Here is a 25,518-nt window from a genome sequence, read left to right as displayed (position 1 = left end):
CCATCTCCAGAACTTTTTCATCAAACTGGAACTCCGTACCCATTACACAGTAACTCCTCATTCTCCCCCCCTCCCCTTAGCCCCTGGCAACCACCATTCTACTTCCTGTCTCTACGGATCTATGTACCTCATAAGAGGAATTATAAAATATTTGTCCTTTTGTGTCTGGCTTGTGTGTTTTAAGTTCCCATTTTTCTATGTTGATATTTTCAGTAAGTCCTGTCAGTAGAGGAGAATGGTCTTGACTTGTCTGTCCTGTAGAGACTGTCTCCCCGCCCTTCCCCCCCCGGCTTTTCCTTGTTGTCCAGAGTGGCAAGGCCAGTGTACCGCTTCAGCTAATCCTCTGTGCGGAATGAGCCGACAGCTGGGGGCTCCCAAAGTTTGCTTCCAGCTGTTCTCAGCCTTCAGCATTTTCTCTAGAATGTTGAACTAGGGTTGCCAGATACAATACAGGCTGCCAAGTTGAATTTATGTCTCAGATAAATAGTGAATAATTTTATTAGTAGTCTGTTGTGAATGTTGCACGGGACATACTTGTATTAAGGAATTATTTGGTTTCCCTGCAATTCACGTTTAACCAAGTATCCTGTATTTTTGTTAGCCAAATCTGGGCAACCCAGCGGTGAACACAAAGTGGTTCTTGGGTAAAAGGCCAGATAGTTGGGTAGGAAGATCTCAGGAGATAGGCTGATTTGATGGGAGGGCAGAGGTGATTTGGCATTGGCAACGTACTTTTTTTTTTTTTTTAATTTTTTAAATTTTATTTATTTATTTATTTATGGCTGCGTTGGGTCTTCGTTTCTGTGCGAGGGCTTTCTCCAGTTGTGGCGAGCGGGGGCCACTCTTCATCGCGGTGCGCGGGCCTCTCACTGTCATGGCCTCTCTTGTTGCGGAGCACAGGCTCCAGACGCGCAGGCTCAGCAGTTGTGGCTCACGGGCCCAGTCGCTCCGCGGCATGTGGGATCCTCCCAGACCAGGGCTCGCACCCGTGTCTCCTGCATCGGCAGGCAGATTCTCAACCACTGCGCCACCAGGGAAGCCCGGCAACGTACTTTTGATAGAATATTAGAAACTTGAATCCTCAAAGTAGGATTTTTATAGTAATAGCATAAGCTCCTGTCTATTCTGTCTGTAGGTAAAGAGGCAGAAAGTACCTGTTGCTGATCAAAATACAACCTCTGCATGGCAGGTGCCAAAAGTAGGAGCTCTAATCTATGGTTGTCTATTATTCCTTGGCAGGTGTTAGGATACCTGACAGTTTGCAGGGATCCAGGGAGAGTGTGTCATGAGGGATTCTCCAGGGCCCGCTGCATGCCTGTCCTGGGCTGTGGTCTCTGTTGCTGACAGATGGAGCCAGCTGTGGAGAAGTGGTTTTATATAGTGTGAAAAATGGTAACTTGATTCTAAGTCTCCCTCTTGTCCCTTCCTGTTTAACAGTCAACTGTCCTCAGGTTGCTTCTCTTTGGCGGTACTTGGAGTCCGCCTTCTGTGTAAGAATTCAGCAAAAACGCCACTGACGCTGATTGCTCTGAGTAAGTCAGGCTGGCGCTGAGTCCTTCTCTCTCCGTGTTTGCTGTGTGGCTGTTTGCACTTATCCCCTCCCTCTGGGATTTAGATTCCTGGGGCTGGTTTGCTTTCTAGCCAGTGTTTTGGAGGACAGAAAATGATAGTTTTCAGGGTTTACAAACGGTGAGCCCTTCCTGAGCTGCTGGTGGGTAGGTGGAGAAAAATCAGTGTTTGGTGCTGTTCTCCACGGGGCCAGGCCCTCCCACAGGTGTGATCACAGGCCTCATGGGCGAGCTGAGGGGGCTGCCTGCTGAAGAGGCCTCCTGAGACTTCCAGGACACGGGGTACGTGATAACTTTGTTTACGGCAAAGGCCATATGCGCTTTATTTTGGGGTTTTGAAACCCTAGCAATTTGTGGCTCATTTTCGCCTTTTTTATTTCCCGAGGGGCTACGCCATAGTCGATGACTCTACTGTGATTGTAGTCCGGATGTTTCCTTTCCACTGATGTCAGTTTATAGAGCAGTCCTCAAGCAAATGTTGGTGCCCAAGGGAGGCCTCTGGGACCCCAAGAGTGGGCTTCAACTGCTGCCCTCACACATGGGGGAGACCAGGCCTTGACATTTTCTTTTTTTTTTTTTTAAATGCTTCCATTTTTAAATGTTTTATTTTATTTATTTATTTTTGGCTGTGTTGGGTCTTCATTGCTGAGCGTGGGCTTTCTCTAGTTGCGGCGAGCGGGGGCTACTCTTCCTTGCGGTGCGTGGGCTTCTCATTGCGGTGGCTTCTCTTGTTGCGGAGCACGGGCTCTAGGCGTGTGGGCTTCAGTAGTTGTGGTGTGTGGGCTCAGTAGTTGTGGCTCGCGGGCTCAAGAGCGCAGGCTCAGTAGTTGCGGCGCGTGGGCTTAGTTGCTCTGCGGCATGTGGGATCTTCCCGGACCAGGGCTCGAACCTGTGTCCCCTGCACTGGCAGGCAGATTCTTAACCACTGCACCACCAGGGAAGCCCCCTGTTGACATTTTCATGTGCTGTACTTGCAGCTTCTAGGCTTATTGGAGGAGTGTGGTTAGCTGGGGTTATAGTGGCACCTGGAGGGGGTGCTTGTCTCCTGCAGGGCTGCTGGTTCTCTGGCCAGGAGCCTGGGTGGGAACTTGGGGACCCCAGGTGGGGATACCTTCATGGGGTGTGGGATCAATTTTAGGTCTGGTGGTTAGGGTTGGTGCCCCTGGCAGCTCAGGGCAAGTGCTTCAAATGTTGGGTGCTGTATCTGGCCCACTGGCTCCTCCTGGCTCACTTCTGTGGGACCTTGTCTTGACCCTGGGAGGGCAGGGCTTGGGCAGGAAAGGGGTTTTGTACTGAGCATTTAAGTCCAGGTCTTTAGTTTAACTCAGACTCTGGAAGGCTGGCTTCCTTTATTTCAGCCCTTCAGAGAAAGAATGACCCGGGGTAGCCTAGTAAAGACTGAACTCCTTGGGATAAAGGTTTGAAGAGATGCTTCCAGAGCATTCTTCCCAAGGCCCTGGCTTCCTCTGACCATGTGGGATGGGGTGGGGGGCTTGGGAAAGAGAAGAGAGAAACTCTAGCATCTTGTCTTCTCTCCCTCCACCCCCCATGCCCCCCTTAGATTCACTGCCCGCTTCTGTTCTTCCAGAGGGGCTGACAGAATCAAACATGCTGGGGAAATATTTGACATCAGAACGGTGTGTGAGCAGTTATGTCTGTTACTAAGCACAAAGAATCGATCGAAGGAGGGAGAAAAAGAACTGGTTTTAAAAAAAACAGTCTTATTTACTGTTCTTTTTGGAGGGTCTCTCATGGGCAAAGGATTAGGGCACCTGCTGAGAGAAATATGGAAGCAGTGAGACCTTGACTCTGCCTTCAGGAGTTTGTGATGAGAGGGGGACACACAGTCACTACCATTTGTAGATCAGGAGACTGGTACCCAACAGGGAGTGGAAGCGATGGGGGGCTGGGGAGCTTAGAAGGGTTCCTGGGGGCGCAGCCTCAGCTGAGCCTTGGAAGTTCTGTAAGACGTTGGAAAGCAGATGGGAGGGCATCCTGGATGGGAGGGATGGAAGGAACTAAGAGGAGTAGCACAAAGGTTGTTAAAAGGCTGGAGCTGTAAACTGATGGGGTGTGATTATTTTTCTTTTCACCACTAGCCTAGTGTCAAGTTAGATGTCAGTTGGCAAACTTTAGAAAAGAATAACCTATACCTCTTGCCCTTGCTCCTCAACTTCCACAGCTACCACTGAGCAGAACACCGTTCTGGAAGACCTCTGCCAACCCTTTGGGGGCCAATTCTCGCAGCTCCATCCCGGGCTGCCCTTCACATTTTGCTGTTTATTCTCCTTCTGTCTTAACACCCTCTCTCCCTTTCCTCTCTGAATACCGCCTTTTCCTTCTGGGCCATCACTCCTGTTTCCTATGTGTACGTGTATCTACATCCCTGGGCTTCTATCCTCCCAGCTCAGTCCCTTCCCCGCGCCTGCTCCCCGTGCCGAGGGCTTGATCTCTCACGGAATCCAGGGGCCTGGCTGGCTTTCTGCTCTTTGGCAAGCTCCCTTATCTGTGCCAGTGCAGCCATCCCAGCTCCTGGGGGGTAGGATTCTGCAGTTGTGAACCCCTGAAAGCCCCCAAACTGAAGGTCATTCCACAGACATGTACTAAGCATCCTCTGGATGCCAGGTGCAGGGAGACAGTAACCACCTAGGGTCATCCAGTCAATACCTGCTTCCCCTCCAGTCTTCTGTTTACAAGGGCCTCATTTCTTAAAGGCTCTGAGTGAGATTTAAATATGTAAGAAGGCTGAAACCCTACTTGTCTTTATCTATAACTTCAAACTACTTATGTCCCCGAGTCTCATACTTCCGAGCCATTTGACAAGAGGTGAAGAGCATCTCATCGGATTTCTAGAGGGGTGGTGGCGGCAGTGGTATCAGCCACACGGGAGTGGCTCTGCTGGGGGGATCCTCCCCGTGATTTAGAAGGCAGGGTATTGTGTGTCCTCTGGGTCTGCGTCTTGCACAGGCGACTTTGAATCTGACACCCCTGCCGCATAGCCAGTGCCTGGAAACCCTGAAACTATTCCTGGTATTCATAATTCACATCAGGTCGGCTTAGGTGGTATTTATAGCACTCCCCGAGACAAGTCATTGCCAGAGCGGGGGTAGCGACACTTATCAGGTGCAGTGGTTGGGGGCGTGGTGGTGCTGAGTGCATGCTTTTTCAGGCTAATTTTAGATTCCCAGTGGTTGGGGATGGGTACGAGGGTTTATCACATAGTATGTTTTCAGAGGCTCTGATCTCCCTAGGAGACTGGAAGTACAGACACGTATGGCCATTTCTGCTCCTGGGGCTTGGCATTACCCCAGGGTACTGTCTGGAACAGGGTCTCCCTGCCCAGGTTCTCCCTAGCTCTGTCCCCTCCTGCTGCCCTCTGGCAGGAAAGAAAGGCATACAGGGCTCCTTGGCCTCCTAGCGTTAGGCTATGGGATGGGGATTCGGGCAGGAGAGGATTTGACGATAGGACATCATGCTTACGAACTCAGTCTTAAAATCTGTGAGTGTTTGACATGCTGCTTAGGTTGCCCATGTGCTGTCTGCCTTTAGTAAAGGGGGATCACGTTGGGGTTTCCAGGGGACTTTTGAGCTGCAAATTCTTTAAGGCAGGGCCGGATCACTGTGCAGGGGAGCTGGGCCCCATCTTACTCGGGGGTCCAGCCGTACTGGTAGACTAGCCTTTCCCAATGACCCATTTCCTTGGGAGAGTTGGCCCTGCCCAGGGAGGGATCCTGCTGGGACTGAGGGGTAGGGGATATGGAGGGGAAGGAAGCTGGCCAGTGTGTGTGTTGGCCCTTTTGCCATCTCTAGCTGGTAAGGCCATGACAAGCTTGAGGGACTTGACAAAGGGAAGGTGTGTGGGAACAGGCAAAGGTAAATGCTTGACTGCACCTTTTGTGGGGGCCAGTTACCAGGTGGAGGAGCCCTGGGTGGGTTGCAGGGAGGGTGGCCAAGTCCCACTGGGCCCCCTTCTCTGCTCGCCTTTAGCCCGTCTCTCACTTGTCACCTCCTGCTCTGCCCACCCAGGACAGAGTCCCTGTTGCTCTGTGCTTTCACGTGGCCTGTCATGACTTGAGCTACCTATCCTGGTGTAAAGAGCCGTTGTGGGGAGGTAGGTTTGCCAGACGACTGGTAACATGTTTCCTCAGATGATGGTGACGAGACAGGTCAGACCCGCTGCTCCTCCCCGACAGTTGTCAGGCCTTAGCTTCTGTTTCTTGGGCTTTGGAAACCTCACAGGAGGCAACAATGGGGTCTTTATTCCCGGCAGCTCCCGGACCAGCTCTGTTGTGACTCTGCTGGCATCACCGCTGGGCAAGGGCTCCCCTGGGGATGGCGATGGGGGACAAAGCTTGCTCTTGTGCCCGGGCCTCCTTCCCCTTTCTCTCCGCGCCTCCCCTCATTCCTTAAGATGGGAATTAGAACTGGCAAGTTTGCAGTCCCTGTCACCTTGGGGCCCTGGGTCCTTCTGTGATTCTGATTTCTCCTTCTGAGCTGGGCCTAATGAGAAGTGGCACACGGATTCATTGTCAATAAAGAGCCGTGTCTGGCTGGTTCTGGGTCGTCTGTACCATTCCTGGAGCATCTCGCAGACCTCCAGGTGGGGGAGGGGTTCCACAGGATGAAGAAAGGTGAGTTTGATGCAGGGTCAAATGCCTGGACTTACTCAGCCAGGCGGTTTCTTACTGCCCCCCTCACCCACTCCAACTTCCGAGTGACGAGTGGACCTGAGCGGGGGCCGTGGTAGTGAAACCCCCATCCCAGGGGTCAGCTCATTCACATGGCACAGGCTACGTTTGGAAAACAGTGGGTCTGGTTTAAAAAAAAAAAAAAAAGTTAAAATGGAGATCAATTGATCTGTTCTTTCTACCTTTCCAGGGCAGACACACAGATAGGATGACAAAATAGGAATGTACTTCATTCAAAAAGGGGAAGTATTTTATAAATCAGTAACTGTATACCTGTACACCATTCCTCAAGCCTGGAATATCTGGTGAGATTAATTTTCAGCAGAGGGAAGTTTATTCGAGTTGAGGCAGGGGTGTGTGCGCGCATGCGTGGATGTGTATGAGTGAATGTGCACACGTATGCCGGACAAGTAGAGTGTGAACTGTTTTGCAGGTTGGCAGTAGGACCATGATCCGACTAATATTTATGGTTTGGGCCCTTGAATATGGAGACCTGTCACTGACTGCGGGTTGAGTCTCAGTAGATGTCCTGGGTGGGCTCAGTTCTCTCTTCTCCCGCTGATCCTGTCCTAGCCGTGTGTCCTCCTGATCATAGTAGGCCTGGGTCCATTTAGCTGTTTCCCTCCTAAGCTTTGGACTGAGCCAGGAGGCGACTGCTTTGTTACTCATTGGCGGTTTTTTTCCTGCCTGAGGGGAGTTTCCCTCGAATGATCAATTTTCATGAAACACTTTAAAAAGAGGAAATTACTAGAAAGACAGCAGGTGACCCATGTTTGTTGTTCTTCTGGCGTGACCCAGGGCCTCAGGTCATTGGGTTTTGAGCAGAGTTGTGGCCTCACGTGCCTGCCCACATGCTGTAACTGTCGGGGAATGTGTCTTAGTCCACTTGGGCTGCTCTGACAGTACCACAGACTGGGTGGCTTATAAACAACAGAAATTTGTGTCACTGTTCTGGAGGCTGGGAAGTCTAAGATCAAGGCGCCAACAGATTCAGTGTCTGGTGAGAGCCGCTTCTTGGTTCATAGACAGATGGCTGTCTTCTTGCTGAGTCCTCATATGGTAGAAGGAGCTAGGGAGCTCTCTGGGGCCCCTTTTATAAGGGCGCTAATCCCATTCACAAGGGGTCCATCTTCATGACCTAACCACCTCCCAAATGCCCTACCTCCTGATACCATCACACTGGGGGTTAGGATTAGAACATACGGATTTTGGGGGAGGGACACAAACATTCAGTCTGTGACTTCCCTGGTGGTGCAGTGGTTAAGAATCCGCCTGCCAGTGCAGGGGACACGGGTTCAATCCCTGGTCTGGGAAGATCCCACATGCCATGGAGCAACTAAGCCTGTAGCACCACAACTACTTGAGCCTGCGCTCTGGAGCCCGCGAGCCACAACTACTGAAGCCCACGTGCTCTAGGGCCTGTGCTCTGCAACAAGAGAAGCCACTGCAATGAGAAGCCCGTGCACCGCAGCAAAGAGTAGTCCCACCACAACTAGGGAGAAGCCTGAGCGCAGCAGTGAGGACCCAACGCAGCCAAAAAAAAAAAAAAAAAAAAATTCAGTCTGTGCAGGCGGTGATTCCTGTCACCTGTTTCCATCTAAAGTCACTAATATTAGGACCCAGTCTTGCATTTCTGGAACTATGAGGAGGGAGAATATTGTAGCAGATAGCAGTGTGTCCTAGTGGGTTTGAGCCTCAGGAAGGCTTAGATGCATTCACACGGCACCTGGACAGTGTGCCAGGTGTGTGTAGAGGGGGGCTGGTGTTGCATGCCCATAGCACCCCGTCTGAGGAAGGCCGGGTATAGGATGCTGGGCTTTGTGACAGAACAGTCTTTAGTTGGCTCTTTTAAGAAAAAAAATCCCATGTTTATTTCAGATGTTATCTTGATGAAGTTTCATTGAAATAGAACAGAGAAGTACACAAATCATAAATGTACAACTTGATGAATTTTCATAAACTGAGCACACCTGTGTAACCTGCATCCAGATCTGGAAAGAATGGAGCCAGAATCCCAGATGCCCCTGATGGTGACTTTACCTCCTCCTTGTAGTCGCTATGTCGACTTGACTTTTCCTGTCTTTGAACTTTCTATAAACGGAATCTGCAAATGTGTTTCTGGTTGCTCTTGTTCAGCGCGATGGTTGTGAGATGCTTCCACGCTGTCATGTGAGTTGCAGGCCTATCATTCCCAGTGTTGTCTAGTATTTATTCCTTTTATTCATAGCGTCTATCCTTCTGTTCACGGACATTTCGGTAGTTTCGAGATTCTGGCTCTTATAAACAAGCCGATGTGAATATTCTTGTACGTGCATTTTGACACGGATGGATTTATTCTGAGGAGTGAGAGTTCAGATGTGGTTTTGATTTACTTTTCCCAGGGCATTCAATCATGGAGTAGATTGTGCCTGGGAGTCCACTGGGGGCCAAGCTCTTCACCAGTCCTGGACCAACAGCTGGGAGCAAGAGGAGCAGGCCTAGTAAGGGGAGAGCCGAGGGGTGGGAGGTAGTTATTTTGGATGAGTCTCTAGAGAGGTGACATTTAAGCTAAGACTTGAGGCATGAATGTTTGCCAGCCAGGTGAGCCACCTGGGCCAGAATCCTCCATGCAGGGGGAAGAACACAAGCAAAAGCTCCGAGGGAGATTACTGCTGGCTCAAGAATGGCCTGGTCAGCACAGAAAAGTCCAAATGTTAGCCAGACCGTATCCAAGCTGATGAGGTAATGGCCTGGGACACTCTTTGTAGGAGTTAGGAGGAGGAGGAGGGCTGGATTTTTGGTTTCACAGAAGCCCCCAGGAGAGGGACGGGTGGCATGCATCGCCTGTCCACAGCTGGCCCTTGGCCTCAGTCTGAAAGGCCCGTGGGCAGTCCAGTTAAGGGAAGCCATGGAGTTGGCTGGTTACTCCATGAGTTGTTAGGGCCGTCTGTTTTGGAAGCCAGCACTACCTGTTGGGTTCCTGGTGTTGAGCCAGTGACTCATCTTCCTGGACCCTCATGGTCCAGATTCCCAGCCTGGGAGTTTGCCAGGCATGGATGATAGAGGTATCACCTGTCAGGGATGCTGGGGAAGTCTGCTTAGCCACAGGGGACATTCCGTTTTTGGGAGAAGAGTGGGCTACTGCAGTAGGCTGAATAGTGAGAGAGCCAGCTGCAGGAAATGACCCTGAGCTGTGGGTGTGGCTCTCGCCAGCTGGTCCAGCTTGGTACGAGGCCCTGGTGGGAATGGGAACCACATGGAGGCTGCAGGCTGGACAGCCTCCCCTGCTGACGGCTCTTTCCCTGTTGCATCGCCTTGCGTCTCATCTTTAATTAAAATGCCCTTGTTAGGAAATCTAGCTCTGGTGAAAAACTATCCTGACCGCAGAGCAGCCCTCCACACAAGGAGGAGGATGTGGAAGGAGACGCGGAGACGCTCAACAGCTTCAGACTCCCAAGAATTCCCTTTGTGTTGTTCAGTTCAGCTGATGGCTGCGACAAGAGCCCCGTGGCTCATTGGAGTATTTATTCCCCTTCAGAACAGGGGTGCTCTTGCCTTCCCGCCCAGCCCCATGGCTCTGGTAACTCTTTTTTGAGCTTGTGTTAATATTTTTCTAGTGTTTCTTTCCACCCTCCAATATTGTTAGTGAGTAAAGAAGATAAAAGCCCCTTCTGCATTTAATAAACTACTTAAAACTGTCCTCCTTATGGAAGGAGGCTAAAGCCACCCACTGACATCCCCTTTTTCTGACCCCCTCCTCTGGCAGCGGAGGAATTGTGAGGTGCTCTCTGGTGTTCCCCCCGATCCCTCCCTTCCACCCTTTCTTTCTTTAAAAAAAAAAAAAAAATCAAATTTCAGTTGTGTGTTTTGGATATGGATGCTGAGAACCAGGGTTATTAATTTACAGGTCCTGTGAGTAATAGTGGTCCCCTTCCTGGCCAGGGGGTGGTGGGGGGTGGTGGGGGGCTCTCATGGGTTTCCCCTGCCACTGGGCCCCGCTGCCTCGATCCTCCTCCAGCACCCGATCCTTCTCACTGTGGGCGTTCAATACTTAGTTGCTCAAGAAAAAAATGCCTTCCACTTTCCTAATGGTTTTTCCTTTAGTTTTCATACAAACCTTTGTTTCTTTGATACTACTTTCCTTGTAAATGTGAAAATATATAGAAAGTAAGATTTGATTCATGGGGAGTTTAGTCACCAGGAAGGTACTTTTTATCCTTGTTACTTTTTGGTAATGTGATTTGACTGTATTTTAAGAGTTGTCTGTATTTGACTATATTTTAAGTTACACCTGGCTTGGAAGATGTAATTAGCTTCAAGAGTTCTTTAGTCTACCCGGGAACCCAGATACTTTATTTGCAATTAAATAATTAGAAATTTGGTGTTTTGGAGGACCACTTTTATTCTTCTTAGCAGCCAAATATCAAGCATTCTTGGAAGCTCTGATGAAATGCTCATTTTAAATGCAAATGCTTTGCACAGTTAGAAAGAAAATGAAATGTTCTGGCTTCTAGCGCTTACTCTGCATTTTTGCCATTCCTTCTGATGGCCGAGGGGGAGGGCTCATGACTAAATCCTTCAGCATCTTTATTATGATTTCGGATTTGTACTTGCTGAGGGGAAGCCTTGCCCCGAGACATTAACCCTCTGTTGCCATCTGTAGAGTTTTCACTAGTTTCTGTCTTTCCTCTTAAATGATTTTTGGATTTCTTCTGATTTGCTTTATGGGTGATGGATGTACTGGGAAACTTGTGGTGAGTGTTGGTTTGTTGGTTTTTTGAGGCAAATGAAATGTGTCAAAACCCTTCAGCTTTTTAGCCGGGGTGTGTGCCATTGCTTTTTAGTCTTAGAAGTTCCACATCCCCTCTTTTCTCTTCTGGGTGTCTTCTCCCACTTTTCCCATTAATCCAGCTACTGTGTCCCAGCTTGGGATCTGGAGAATCCTTGGCTTTGAGCATAATGGAGACAAAGGAATTCCTAAGGAGCATGATTGGACAAGTGGTGCACTCTTTTGCCCTCTTTGAGAGAGAGAGCAATGATGAACTCATGGAGGCAGTTTAAGATGTTAATCCCCTCCCCTCAGTCAGACAAGTTATATTCGTTTTCCTGAAAGTGAGAATTTTACTTGTAGAACAACCCCTGTATTCTGTGGTTTTAGGTACCATTGGATTATGAATGGAGGGGCTCAGCCTCTTGGCTAAGCTGGTCTCTTTCATGGGAGTGTGTATACAGCTGGAGCCACTAGAGACGGTCTTGGGAATGGGAAGGTGGTCGCATGTTTTCTCTCTTCACAGAACAATGACTTAATACTGAGTCTGCCCCTTAAGCTGGGGTGGTGGGCTGGTTGATGGTTGCCAAGTATTATGAAAATGCAAAAAAACCTTTGAAATCATTGAATGCAGTTGCAGCCATGCTTTTAATTTTATGATAAAACTTTTTTCTCCCCTTTTGTGCTTAGGCATTTTTGGAAAGCAGATTATAGAACTCAAAATGAAGCTTACATGTCTGTCCTTAGTTTACTGACTGCATAGAATGGTTTTATTTATTTAAAAAAATTTTTTTAATTTTTAAATTTATTTATTTTTGGCTGCGTTGGGTCTTTGTTGCTGCGCGTGGGCTTTCTCTAGTGGCGGCGAGCGGAGGCTACTCTTCTTTTTGGTGCACGGGCTTCTCACTGCGGTGGCTTCTCTTGTTGCAGAGCACGGGCGGCTCTAGGCATGCGGGCTTCAGTAGTTGTGGTGCATGGGCTCAGTAGTTGTGGCTCACGGGTTCTAGAGCACAGGCTCAGTAGTTGTGGTGCACGGGCCTGAGAGAAGCCTGGTGGGAAATGCCCCTGATCAAGCATGTTAGGGTGAGAGACAGTAGCTGCGGGCTTGGCGAACTGCCATGCTGGAAGGCGCCTGAGTCCAGTGTTGAGGATGCAAAGTCTCTGAAACAGGCCAACCTCTGTGTTTAGTGACAATGAGCCAGAGACCCAGAAATTCAGGTGCTATGTCCAGACCAAGCAGCCCACTGGGGAAGAAGCAGGACTCATGACTTCGCCCTAGTATTCTTCTGTATTTTAGGTACGTGTGCTCAACCTTGGCACCGTTCACATTTTGGTTGGGTGATTCTTTGTGTGGGGGCTGTCCTGTGCATTATAGGGTGTTTAGTCCCATCCCTGGCCTCTACCCACTAGAGTGTAGTAGCACCACCCCCTCCCGCTTAAATTGTGACAGCCAAAAGTGTCCCCAGATACCCCCAAATGTCCCCCTGAGGGGGTAAAATTGCTCCCTGTGGAGAACCATTGCTTTAGATTTTTGGCTGCGTTGGGTGTTCATTGCTGTGTGCGGGTTTTCTCTGGTTGAGGCGAGCAGGGGCTACTTTTCGTTGCGGTGCTGGGCTTCTCATTGCGGTGACTTCTCTTGTTGTGGAGCACGGGCTCTAGGCACACGGGCTTCAGTAGTTGTGGCACACGAGCTCTAGAGCACAGGCTCAGTAGTTGTGGTGCACGGGCTTAGCTGCTCCGTGGCATGTGGGATCTTCCCGGGCCAGGGCTCGAACCCATGTCCCCTGCATTGGCAGGCAGATTCTTAACCACTGCACCACCAGTGATGCTCCTTGGAATTCATAGATACAACTTTATGTTGGCATGGCCCCTTTCCCCTTTTGCTTTGAAATGTGAAATACACAGCTAAAGTGTTTTCTCCAGCTCTGACAGTGGATAACACTGGCTCCAAGGCCATTTACAGGAAAGAGGTCAGCATGGTTCTGAAATGAACTGCATTGTGTTTGGGATGACACTTTTCCCTTGAGTTGATTTGATCTGGTTTTCGTTGTAGATTTTTTTAAAAATTTATTTTATTTTATTTATGTTATTTTTGGCTGCATTGGGTCTTCGTTGCTGTGGGCAGGCTTTTCTCTGGTTGCGGTGAACGGGGGCTACTCTTTGTTGTAGTGAGCAGACTTCTCATTGCGGTGGCTTCTCTTGTTGTGGAACACGGGCTCTAGGTGCGCGGGCTTCAGTAGTTGTGGCACGGGGGCTCAGTAGTTGTGGCTCACGGGCTCTAGAGTGCAGGCTCAGTAGCCCAGTAGTTGTGGTGCACGGGCTTCGTTGCTCCGCAACATGTGGGATCTTCCCGGACCAGGGCTCGAACCCGTGTCCCCTGCATCAGCAGGCGGATTCTTAACCACTGCGCCACCAGGGAGGCCCTCGTTTTAGATTTTGAACGCCAATGACTTGTCTTCACTAAGCAGCTTGTACTTTTAATTTTAGCCAATGGGTGTCGATGGGAACAACATGTCCTGTGAGTTGGCGAGAAGTCAAAGTATGCCAAAGGCCAAGGAGGTTTTGGCAATCTGAAACCCATGAAAAATCAGGCTTCCATTTTGTGAACCTTGGGGTAAGCTAAGAAGAGAACACTCACCAACTTAAACCTGCCTGAATACAGAGCAGATGTATGGGCAGATTTTACAGTGGACCATGACCTTATGAGTTAAGGATTGGCTTTGGGTGGCTATGAATCGTTGGATGCAAAGGGGTGAAGAGCCCCAGACCGAGAGGCTGGAGACCTGGGATCTGTACTTGGGGCTGCCCAGACTCTCTTCATCAGGTCGTCAGATATTTGGGCAGCAGTTTCCTCCTCATCTGCAAGAGGAAGGGCAGAGCCATGATTCGTGCTTCCTGAGCCACTGGGAAGTGCAGGGTGGTGAACTTAGCCTGGGTGTATGAAACCCCAGGATAAACCTAAGACTCTTACTGGAGCCTTAATTTTACTCGGGAATTTGGAAGACAAGGTATCTTAGCATGCACATACTGAATAAGTGGAAAATCTGTATGATAAGAATTGAAGCTAGGATATAGAACTTGAACGAAATGAACACAATCTCATGCTTGCTGGGAATGGCTTCCCAGTGTTGGTGGCCCACCCTCTTCTGTCTGGTGGAATTCTGGCAGGAGAGTTTGATAAGCCATGGGCCCAGGAATCTCCAGGGTTCCTTCTACATCTAAAATTTCTGGTTGGAATAAAAAAGATAGAACTTTGGTGTAGAATCTTGGGTAAGTTCCTACTAATCACCAGAGAGGTCCTTGGGAAGAAAAGACAATAATAATAAAGGTTGTCTAGCCTTTAAGAATTCAGGTACTTCACATTTTCCTTCCTTCCTTTTTGGTTTAAATGGGAAAGCTTTGGCTTCCATTCTGGAGTGTGAGCCTGTAACCCAAACTGTAAAAAGGATGGGTCTGGTGCTGTTGTGGGACCCTCAGAGTTTAACACTTAAGAGTTTAGTTAATCTAAGAAATATGCCAGAGAAGATAGCGTGCTGTTTGAATTTCTTTGAAATGCCTCTACCTGAATGGTGACAAGGGAGTTGGCCTGTGGGCTCTAGGTAGAAATTAAAACTACTGACCTCCCCTCTCACAGCTGGGATTGACTTAGCTGGGTTAAGTTGGACTATTAGGTCACTCTGTTCATTCAACTTTTGTTGCTGAAATTATCTAATGTTACACAGAAGTTGTTTTTTTGTGTTGATGTTCATGACAGTCCTTTAAAAATGAACGTCAGGGCTTCCCTGGTGGCGCAGTGGTTGAGAGTCTGCCTGCCAGTGCAGGGGACGTGGGTTCGAGCCCTGGTCTGGGAGGATCCCGCGTGCCGCGGAGCAACTGGGCCCGTGGGCCACAACTGCTGAGCCTGCGCGTCTGGAGCCTGTGCTCCGCAACAGGAGAGGCCGCGATGGTGGGGGGCCCGTGCACCACGCTGAAGAGTGGCCCCCGCTTGCCACAGCTAGAGAAAGCCCTCGCACAGAAATGAAGACCCAACACAGCCAAAAATAAATAATTAAATAATAAGTATTAAAAAAAAAAACAAAACAAACTTTATAAAAAAAAAAAAGGAACGTCAAAGGCTTCGGACGGGACCCACGTCCCCATGCTGTCTGTTTTCTGGAAAGGAAAAAGGCCACTGCAGGGCAGACAAGCAGGAGAACACCTATGAACAAAGCAGTTCTTGAGAAAGCTTTGGCTCCTGTAACCATTTGTCAACATTACCTTATGCGAGGCCACTTTACTATATGACGTAATAAGGATAATTTATACTGTTTTCATGAAAGCAGGAGTGGGTGGTAGTGGGATTTTCTTTGTCTTTTCTTGGCATGTAATTGAAACAGCTTGGACCAAATGAGAAACATTTGTGTTAGGTGGGGAAAAGATTCCAGAGCCTTCTCAACTGGGTCAAATACTGCTTCCTTTATTTGGAGCATGTAAGCAGACTTCTCATCTGAGACCAGCATTAAGAACATTGCCATTGGGAGTTCCCTGGTGGCGCAGTGGTTAAGAATCTGCCTGCCAATGCAGGGGACACAGGTTCGAGCCCTCGTCCGGGAAGATCCCACATGCCGCAGAGCAACTAAGCCCGTGCGCCACAACTACTGAAGCCCACATGCCTAGAAACCCGTGCTCTGCAACAAGAGAAGCCACCGCAATGAGAAGCCAGCACACCGCAACGAAGAGTAGCCCCTGCTCGCTGCAACTAGAGAAAGCCTGCGCGCGGCAACGAAGACCCAATGCAGCCAAAAATAAATTAAAAAAAAAAAAAAACATTGCCATTTCTATCTGTTCACAAGCAAATGGATTTTCTGACCTAGGGAACTGTCTGAATTCTAGACCCACATAACACATTCAGTGAATCAGAAGAAAAAGCGTGTGGGTTGATCTGTCTCAAAAGAAATCTATGCCCTGAGAGTGAGTTTATAAATTCAGTTCCTTTAATAATGCTACTTATTGAGAAGATGTGTCCTTTATAAATAACAGTGGGCCTATGCATTTCGAAGTGGCAGGCTTTTTTGGTAGGTCCCAGAGGAACGAACACTTGAGTTTGCTGAGGAAGTCTAGTTGTTTGGCCCTTGGGAAATAGAACCTAAACTTATGGCCTAATGTGATTGAGTAGTTGAGTTACTGGAGTATGCCCAGACAACCCCCAAGACCCTCGTTCAGGCTGTTTGTGTGCTTGGTTTGATTCTAGAATTGGCATCCTGAAACCCACAAGAATCCTTAACACTAAGGCATATATGGCATTTCATAGATATCCGAGTCTTGACTGTTTGCCAAGCGTCTTCACTGTTTGCACCACCTTTATCTTTGTTCCCTACCTAGCATTCTTGCCTGCCAGGAACTCGGTCTAGGGGGTGTGAAAGGTACACAGAAGGTAACCCTCTGGTTATGAGGTGTCTCACAGCGGGACAACAGCCTCTGGCATGTACGGGGAAGGAAAGACTAATTTTGATTGGGAGGCTCAGGGGGTCATCTTGGAGGCTTGGGGACATGTGATTAGGTTTTGGGGGGAGGTAGATTGATATCGGACGAGGCGGTTGGGCTTTCCTGGAAGGAATGGCTTGGGGACAGACCCCAAAGTGGGTGAGTAGAAGGCAGGAGGTGTTGGGGTGAGGAGAATCTCAGACCCCAGACGCACTCTCGGCACTGGTTTTGTGGCTCCAGGGCTGGGGGTGTCTCTGGGCGGCACCTGAGTCAAGGGGTCTGCGTGTGTGGGACCTCTTTCCAGGGTGAGAGATTTGAAGTGCATCCTGGAATCAGTGGAGAACTTGAAGCGCAGGAGAGAAGGGAGAAAGGTGGAAAAGCAGCTCTGCAAGCAGGGCAGGAGGGCACGAGGAAGTGGACAATGAGAGCCTTCCCGTCTAGTTCTCTCTGCTGCTGTCAGACTGATTGATGGGGAAGCCGGGCTGCTCACATGGGCTGGGCCTCTGGGAAGACTATCGAATGTTTTTTCTTGTGTCTTTATTATAGTCCTGAGTTTTCAAACTCGAATGTGAAATGACTGAGTTATGCTGGACTCAGAGGGAACGGTCCACTCATACCCGTCCTCCTCCCCAAACTCTATTATTGTTTATCTTAGTTACCTATAAGAGGCCTCTCTAACACATCATTTTTCTCCCTCTTCCCTCAGGTTCCTTACTATTAATCTACTGGGTGCCCTGTGCAAGGTGCTAGGGGTGCCAGCAGGAGAGGGCAGCCCATGCCCTCATGGAGCTCCAGGTCGAGACAGACCAGAGACGAGATGATCTGGAACCCAATGCAAAGTGCAGGGGTGGGGTCCCTGCAGAGGGAACTGCAGGAGGGCTGTGCACGGGGTGCTGGTTGGGGACTGTGCGCTGGAGAAGACCACCCAGCTGTGGGTGGCGATGCCAGTTACGGCTGGTTCCAAAAAGAGTTCCTGCCTTCACATGTGACCTAAAGTTTCTTCCAAACAGCATAGTCTCTAAGTATGGCAGACGTTTGGGGATGTTTCTTTGGTTGTTTTTTTACTCCGTCCCAACCCTTACCCCAGCACCGCTTTAAAGCAGAACACAGGCTATCTTATTGTGTTGTGGAAGTTATTCAAGGTATCCTTAATCCTTATGTGTCAAGTATTTGCCTATAGAATAAATTAATGATGCCTTGGAATTATTCTTTGGTGTTTTAAAATGCACGTAGGGGCTCTTGAGATGAATTAAAAATTGATTTAAGAGCACTTATGTCTTGATATTTCCTCTCTCCAAGGGAACCAGAAGTACAACTCTGGTGTATTTGGGGGTGGGGGGCATCTGCAGAGCTTTTTGACCTTAAAAGGTACCACCTCCTTCTCTTCCTCTCCCAGCACTTAGCACAGTGCCTTGGTGTGTAGTAAATCCAGAGCACGCTCACGCTTTTCACCCGTCCCTTTAGTCTGCATGCCACTCCTGCCTGGGCAGCAGGTGTGATAATGGGGGGGGAGGCAGCAGGAGGCCTGCGAGTGTGGTCTTTTCCTGCCTGTGTTCTCCAAGGCGTGAGAGAATCGTGAGGACTGAAAGTGTAAGCCCACTCTAGGGCCCCAGAATTGCCGGCCTGTTATTGGAGGGTCCACTGTCATTCCTGGCCCAGGCCCTTGATTTAAAGGAACTAGCTGTTGGATGTAGTGACTAATGCCCCGAGGATAAGGTCTCGAGCCTCACCGAGCGCTCCAGCCCCCTCCTTGGCTGAGGAGCCCCCGTCTGCAGGTTGTCTGGGTTAAACATCAAAAAGCTACCTCTGGAATCTGTTTCCTGGCTCGGCCATCCTCCCATGGGTTCCCCTAGGGTGGAAACAGTGACTCTGTGAGTGAGCACTTCAGGTTTGAGAAGGATCCCACTTAGGCACAGGCTCAGTGGGAAAGGGGCATGAGATCATTTTGTTCCCATTTTAGTTGCTGAAGCCCTTTGTTTTTCTGGAATTGGCTGGCCTTTACTTTTCCTGAGCGCCGGGCGATAGTTTCCCTGTAAGCTATTGTTTTGAGTCTATCAAGAATGTTGGGCTTGCATGCATGTGTGTCCTCGTGTGCATATTTACACACACACTTTTTAAATTGCAGACTTGAGCTAGTAGGGGAGGAGCCGAAGAGACATAGCAAGAGATGAGGGACTACAGTATTTCTTTTCTTTGGTACGTGCTACTGTGAGTCCGTCCTGCACGGTGTATGGGTGCAGGCTCTCCCAAACCGGGTTAAAATGTTGTTTGATGTCCTGGTGTCAATGTTTGGCGGTTGTAACTAAAAAATGATAGCTTTGTCTGCTAGTAAGATTACCTCAGAAAAGGGTCTTTTTGGAATGGCATGCTCTTGCTCAAATTATTAGGCAAGGAGCATACTTTCCTTATTTGGTCAAGATGGTATTGGTAAGTATGTGGGAAGGGCTAGGAACCGAGATGCACTGCTCATGGCTTCATACGCTGTCCACCTCTTTTTGTGGCCAGTGGATGTCTTGACCGCTCACTGAATGAGCAGAGTTCTCACAAGGAGGGTAGAGTAATGAGGCACCTGAAGGAGAAGATGTGAGGCACCCGGGCCTCTGTATCCAGCTGAGGAAGGAGGTGGCCAAATGTTCCTCTGAGTTCTGCACACGTGTCTGGGCTTCGCTTCTTTCTCAGCAGTTCAGGAAGACTTACTGAGATTGTTCACCGTAACAGAATGTGCCCCAGGCAGTAGGCCTGCCAAGCATGGAAGAGGAAAGACCAATGAGTTCGCAGAAACCCGACACCAGCTTTTCCCAGAGTGTCGGCAGTATTGGAGGTCAGCGCGGCCTCACAGGGCTCTCCCAGGGCGTGGACTTTTTTTTTTTTTTTTTTGAAAGCAAGATGTATTTATAGATGGTGTCCCAGGGGCCAGAGCTGGTAACTATTCCCTTGCAGGCAGGCCCCACCCTCAGACAAGCACTGGGCTCGCTGCACAGTTTCACTGCTGTCTTGAGCTGGGTCTGAGATGACAAGTCCTGGAGGTCCTTGTCACTGACCTGAATCTCTCTGTAAGGAAGATTGCTTTACTCCGTGACATACATAGAGAAGAATATGTGAAATGTATGGGAATAGTTTGAACATCTGGGAAGCGAACAACCAGGCTAAGAAATCAGCATTACGAATATCTTAAATGTCTTAGACGCTCCCCCATCGCCTCAGAGTTTGTGATAAGCATCTCAATTTTTCATTTTAACTGAGCCTTGGTACCCATGTATGCGTTCCTAAACAATGCAGATGTTTGATATCTTTTTCGTTTTGAAAAGCTGAGTACCAAGCACAAACACAGCTTTGGGAAAGGTCCCTGTTGAAACTGGCGAAGGCTCCCAGGCAGCCTGGGGCTCTAGAACAGTTATTAACATTGCTGCCTGCAGAGTCATACTCTCCACCATAAGAGCTACATGAAGCCAATTTTCTCACTGGTCCTTGCCCTTGTGTATCTCTTTGTAAATGGCATTGCCACTCACAACCCTCTTCACCAAGGGCTTGTAGAAAGTTCAGAGAGAAAGATAAAAAGGGACTCCTTATATTAATTAAGCCGGGGTCCTTAACCAGAGGTACGGAGAGATTTCAGGGGACTCTGAACCCTCTGAAACTGAATCTAGTATGTTCTTCTGGGGGAGAGGGTCCATCATATTTCCAGAGGGGTTTATGGACCCTCCTTCCCTATAAGGATATGGAAAAATGTGGCCAATATGGTAGGTTGTGTTTTTTTGTTTATTTTTTTAAATGAATCCTGGGACTGTTAAATTCCTTGAAATGTGTGTGAGTCCGCTTGTGTGCAAGTCTGCGCTGGCTTTTTACCTGTGAGCATGCCTAACTTTGGAAAGTTGTGCCCTGGACTGTCCAGGGCAGAATCCTTGACCATTCTGTGGGTGGCCTAGCAGGCTTTGCATTTTCTCTGAAATCTGCATCTTTTACTCTTGACCCAGAGTAACTGAAATGCTAAAATGGGGGAAAAAAACTGGAATGGTTGCTGTAGTTTCAAAACAAATGACCTCACTGCCTAAATTCCACTTCATGCAAAAGAAACCCTAACTTTTCCCCCTTATAAATAATAATGGACCTTTGGGGAAACAGATCCAAATACCCATTTAGCACGGGTGGGGGCAGATTTGTCACTGCTGAAGGAAACTCCCTAGAAACAGAATATGACTATTGTTACACCAACTTTGTAGTTACTTCCTAAGAGATGGCAATTTAAATTTATCATGACTGACATTCACTTCTTCAAAGTAGGCGAGTAATTACGCTTTGTATAAGCTGACTTAACGGGAGGTACTTTCAGCTTGTTCCAGCAATGTAGAGGAATTTCGGAATTCTCTAGCTGAACAGTTGAGTCTTATTCCATCTCTGCTCTTTTCATGGATGAGTTGATGGAAGACGTGCAAGGTTAGGTGTGATCTGACCAAGGTTGCATTGATTTGTCAGGGTCAGCTGGAACTAGAACCCCAGGGGAAGAGGTAACTATTTACATGATTATGGCTTAAATATATAATTAGATGACGATTCATTAAAAAAAAATAATAACCAGAAGGGTCATTTTCTAAAGACTCAGCATTTTGATCATCCATTTCATTTTAACAAAATGACCAATGACAAGTCTTAGCCCCCCTCATCTTTGAAATGTACCACTTCTTGTGGTCCCCAGGCATTTCCCTGGAGGGTTCTGGTCTCTTGGGTCTGTAAACCTGATGTATGGAAAAGGTGCTTTTGTTTTGGTTCTGTGCTGTTTATGTCTCATAAATTCAGAATTTTTAGGTCTTGAGGTTTTTCTCCACAGTTTTTAGATTTTTCTTCTTGTACTCAAATGTGAACAGTCCTGAGGTTTTTTCTTTCTCTCTCTTTTTCTTTTGTCTTTGAAGAAAACCAGGAGTTTCAGTTTGGCTCTTCAAAGTCCTTGGGGATTAAGGAGAGAGAACTAGGGGAACGATTAAGATTTGTCTCTTCTCCTCTGTTAAGAGCCAGAATGAATAAGAATAACATTTATTTAGAACCTGAGTTTCTTGAAGGAAGGTAATTTACAGGTAAACTTAAGCTCTTTATAGACTTGATTCTGGCATTCCTTTCCTGGACTCGCCATTACATGCTGCTGATTTTGGACAAGGCCTGTCTTTTCTGAGTCTTGGCTTTTCTCATCTGTAAAGGGAGGGGTTGGGCCTGATTATCTCCAAGGGCGCTTTGCAGCCCTACGTCTGGACTCCACACTGGGGGATTTGCAGAGAGGCTGTTCTGGAGCTGCTGCTGGTGACATGGTGCTTCTCCCGACATTGTGGGCAGAGGAGTTGCCATCTGTGTCAATACACAGTGCTCTGAGACCACTGGCTCTGCGTGGCGTTTTCCTTTTCTGCTCTCTTTAGAATCTGAAGCCCGTCGGTGTCATTCAATGCTGGGACAATGTTGCTTCCCTGCTCACGTGGCCGCCTGCACTGACTCGTGTCATTTGCCTCTTTTTTTGCCAGTGCGCTGCTGCAGGGTAACATCTGGACTGGGCTCCCGGACCCTTGGATGTTCGGCTGCCCGCAAGTTCCTGGATCGACTTGGCGAAAACAGTGAGTAATGTCCATGTTTCAACTTTGGAATCCGAGGGCTGGAGGGGGTAGTGGCTAGGGAACAAAGTCTAGCTGATGGACCACCTCCCTCTGCAGACCTCCTCTGGCACGCCCACCTTCTGGAGCCTTAGAGATGGCAGCTGTGACTCCAGACACAACCTTTCTGCCCCAACGGTCATATGGTCGGGGGCCTTCTGAATCTGCCTCCTGAGAGCTGCTTTGTTCCACCACCAGAGCCCAACTTACCAGTCTTGATTCTCTATCCCCGCTGGCCTACAGGCCGAGACTCTTTATGGTGGCAAGTGCAGGTGCTGATCTGGGCGGCTGACATCCTCTTCCCCAGGGTGTGCCTCCTCATCCATCACACCTGAGCCTCACACCGCCCCTGGTGCGAACCCCTTTTATTTTATTTTTTTGGCTGCACCACGTGGCTTGCGGGATCTTTCCCGACCAGGGATTGAACCTGGGCCACCACGGTGAAAGCCCTGAATCCTAACCACTAGGCCACCAGGGAAGTCTGCAAACCCCTTTTAGAGAGGCCTCCTCTGACCACCTCGTTATAGACTCCTTCTCCCCACCCCCAGGTGTTCTGTCTCTTTCTCTCTCAGGCCCTTGCTTGCACCTTTCTTTGCACGTAACACAGGATAAGCCTCTTCAGTCACTCGGTAGACCACCCATTCATCCGTTCATTCATTCAACAAATATTGATTATCTACTATGTGCCGGTGGCTAAGGCTGGCACAGTCTGTGCTCTCATGGAACTTCCATGAAGAAAGAAAAAGACCAAGTGAAAACCTAAGTAAATGATCACAGTGCTGTCTGGGTAGACTGCTTTGTTCTAAATACTCTCAAGCACTGGCACCTGGGGATCTAGTTAAACTGCAGACCCTGATGGGGTAGGTCTGGGTGGGGCCTGCGAGTCTGTGCTTCTGTCAAGGTCCAGGTTGATGCCGAAGCTGCTGGTTTGTAGCTCACCCTTGGAGAAGTAAGGTCTAAGGATCCCAATGCCCATGAGACTTGTCCTCGAGTGTGACTCTTGGCGAACTGCCTGAGGTGTGTGCCTGTAGAGCCCCCAGAGACCCGGCGGGAGTTTGTCTGGTACATCCGTCTCCCTCAGCTGAGTGAGGCTGAGTGGTTTGAAATACGAGCCCGACCAGAGAGTATGGGAGCCTGTTCCCCTCCCCAGCGTCTGTGAGCTCGTACCTTGTTATTGTGTGTTGCGGTGTTGTCAATGAAATCCTCCCTTAAGTACGATGCTTTTCAGATTCTTGAGGTGGAATCCTGTGAGGTCTCCGCAGTGTGCCTGTTTTGAAGTCAGCATTTCTGAAAATACTGAGGCTGTTTCTTGTTTTTAAGAGCAGACTGCCTCAGCTGGGCTAATGTGGCACTTTAAGTGGGTTGTTGAGAAGCGAGACTATATTGGAAGCGGAGAACTGACCTGACCACAGAAAGAGCAGGCAGAGCGAGGGTTCGAGGGGCTGGCAGGGGGGGCTTAGGACACTGCTGCCAAAGGGGGCGTCTTGAGTCCAGCTGGTGAATTGGCCCCTGGGGTGTTCTCTCGAGATGCCGGTATGGTGTTGCCGGCTAAGCACTGCTGTACTGCCTCAGTCAAGCCTTTCGGAAGTCATGTTTAGTTTTTACAAGGAGCCAGATTGATTCTCCACTAGTTAATAGTTCTAGTGGCCATTTATGGAGCACTTACGACATACTAGGTTTTGGGCAAAGCACTTGGCACATGGCCTGGTGCCTTTAACCTTCCCGATGGCTCACGAGGCAGGTAGTCACCTTTTTACAGAGGACAAGATTGAGGTCAGGGGTGACGAACTTGCCTGGGGTCACACAGCAAGTAGGCTCAGGATCCGGCCTGGTCTGTCGGCCTTTGGGCAGGGCCTTTTCTCCTCTTGCTTTTACCACCTGGATCATGACTAGAAAGGATTTTACTACTGGTGGCAAGAGTGGTTTGCTGATTATTTGTGTTACTTTTCTTCTGTCTTGCCCTCATCATACCCCTGGGTATGGTGCTTCCCTGTGTGTCAGCTTTAAAATGTTGCTTCTGTAGCACTTTCTTCCCTTGAGTTAGAGGAGGAGCTTGGCCAATGTGGGGCAGAAATGAACAGGGAAGAGACGGGTACATTTTGGAGGCTGACTTTTTGCCCCACCCTCGCTGGCTTCTCCCAGCCTCCCTGGGGACAGGTCTCTAGGGGCCCTGCAATGGCTGCCTGGGACCCCGAGAGTCAGGGCTACAACTTAGTCCTTGATGGTTCACAGCTGGAGGCAGAAGGTGAGGAGTAGTCAGGTTGATGGCATTGTTTTTGAAGACCATTTTCTGGCCACTTTATGGGATTCCTGTATCTGACCATTTCCAAATAACCTTGTTCTGCTCAGGGTTATTTTGTCTACTCTGTATCAGATACACAATTCTAGAGCTTTATGGGTTTTAAGTTTTGAATTAGGTTCCTTGATTGTAGTTTCATATATATGCTGAGTGCATGTATATACTGAGCCACTCACCAAATGCAGAATTAATTTGAATCCATATAACTAGGCTTCCGAGGCAAGGTGTGCACTCTGATTCTCATGTTTTAGGCAACGCAGGAACCGTACTATTAGGCGTGTGTTGCAAACTCTGTGTTACTAAGCCCGTGTGCATCCCTCCCCACTGGAGTGGTAGGGTGGGCCCACCCATGGAAACATGGAATTGGATCTTAAAAGCAGCGCCTTTTCACTTCTTTAGGCTTTTGCATCCAGAGTTAAGGATCTGGAGCTGGTGGGAACTGGATTCACCTCCCAGATCCGTAGTGAGTAAACTTGTGCCCCTGTATGTTTACCTGGGCCTCAATTTCTCATACAGGCACCAATGTCTAGTGGGTTCTGTTTTCTGGGCCTGATTCCTCAACAGTGAAAGGAAGGAGGTGACTTTTACTTGGCAGGGAGAATGGTTTTAGATATGATGTTCTTGGAGCACTGTGTACTCATCCTGGCCATTCGGTCTTCAAGGACTGGCTGAAGTGCCCCATTCCCCCTGTGTCTGGCTGCATTCCCTCCAGTTGAGCTCTTTGCCCATGTCTGAAGCCAATTTCTTGGTCTGTAAAAATGAGCCCCTTGAGCACAGGGATTATGCTTCATCCAGCCTGTATCCCGGGGCCCAGCGCTCAGCCTTGGGCTCAATAAACGTTTGTTAAATGAACCCAACAGTGTAATTTCCTTCTTCCATTGGCTTATCTAAAGCCAGTGTATCAGAAGAGCAGTGACTTAATAAGTACTGCTGATGAATCCCTGAGCAAACAGGGTGGTGCTAACAGTGGTCAAATGGGTCTCTGGTAATTACAGGCCTTCACAGGTAAACACAACGGGTAGGTGTTTCCTTGCCTTTTGTGGACTTCAGAAGGCCTCCTCTCTGGAGTCTCCAATTGTTTTCAGTAATGCGAGAGAGCAAACGGGGTGGAAGAGGTTGAATG

General features: G+C 48.8%; 1 protein-coding gene across 8 annotated transcripts in view; it reads left to right on the top strand.

Moving 5' to 3' along the window:
- Window positions 1–25,518, top strand: part of TLN2 (talin 2) — a 446,766-nt gene that overhangs the window by 62,308 nt on the left and 358,940 nt on the right. For 7 of the 8 annotated variants that reach the window (XM_057543407.1, XM_057543408.1, XM_057543401.1 and 4 more), the window contains exon 2: window positions 21,971–22,060. The gene's annotated coding sequence lies outside the window, so the exon portion shown is untranslated. Of the gene's footprint in view, window positions 1–1,833; window positions 1,851–21,970; window positions 22,061–25,518 lie in introns of those variants that run through there. The other variant, XM_057543406.1, reaches the window with a different exon arrangement.

This window comes from Balaenoptera acutorostrata, chromosome 3, assembly GCF_949987535.1.
Source record: "Balaenoptera acutorostrata chromosome 3, mBalAcu1.1, whole genome shotgun sequence".
Classification (NCBI taxonomy): domain Eukaryota; kingdom Metazoa; phylum Chordata; class Mammalia; order Artiodactyla; family Balaenopteridae; genus Balaenoptera; species Balaenoptera acutorostrata.
Note: the sequence above shows the minus strand (reverse complement) of the source record. Positions and strands in the feature narration are given on the sequence as shown.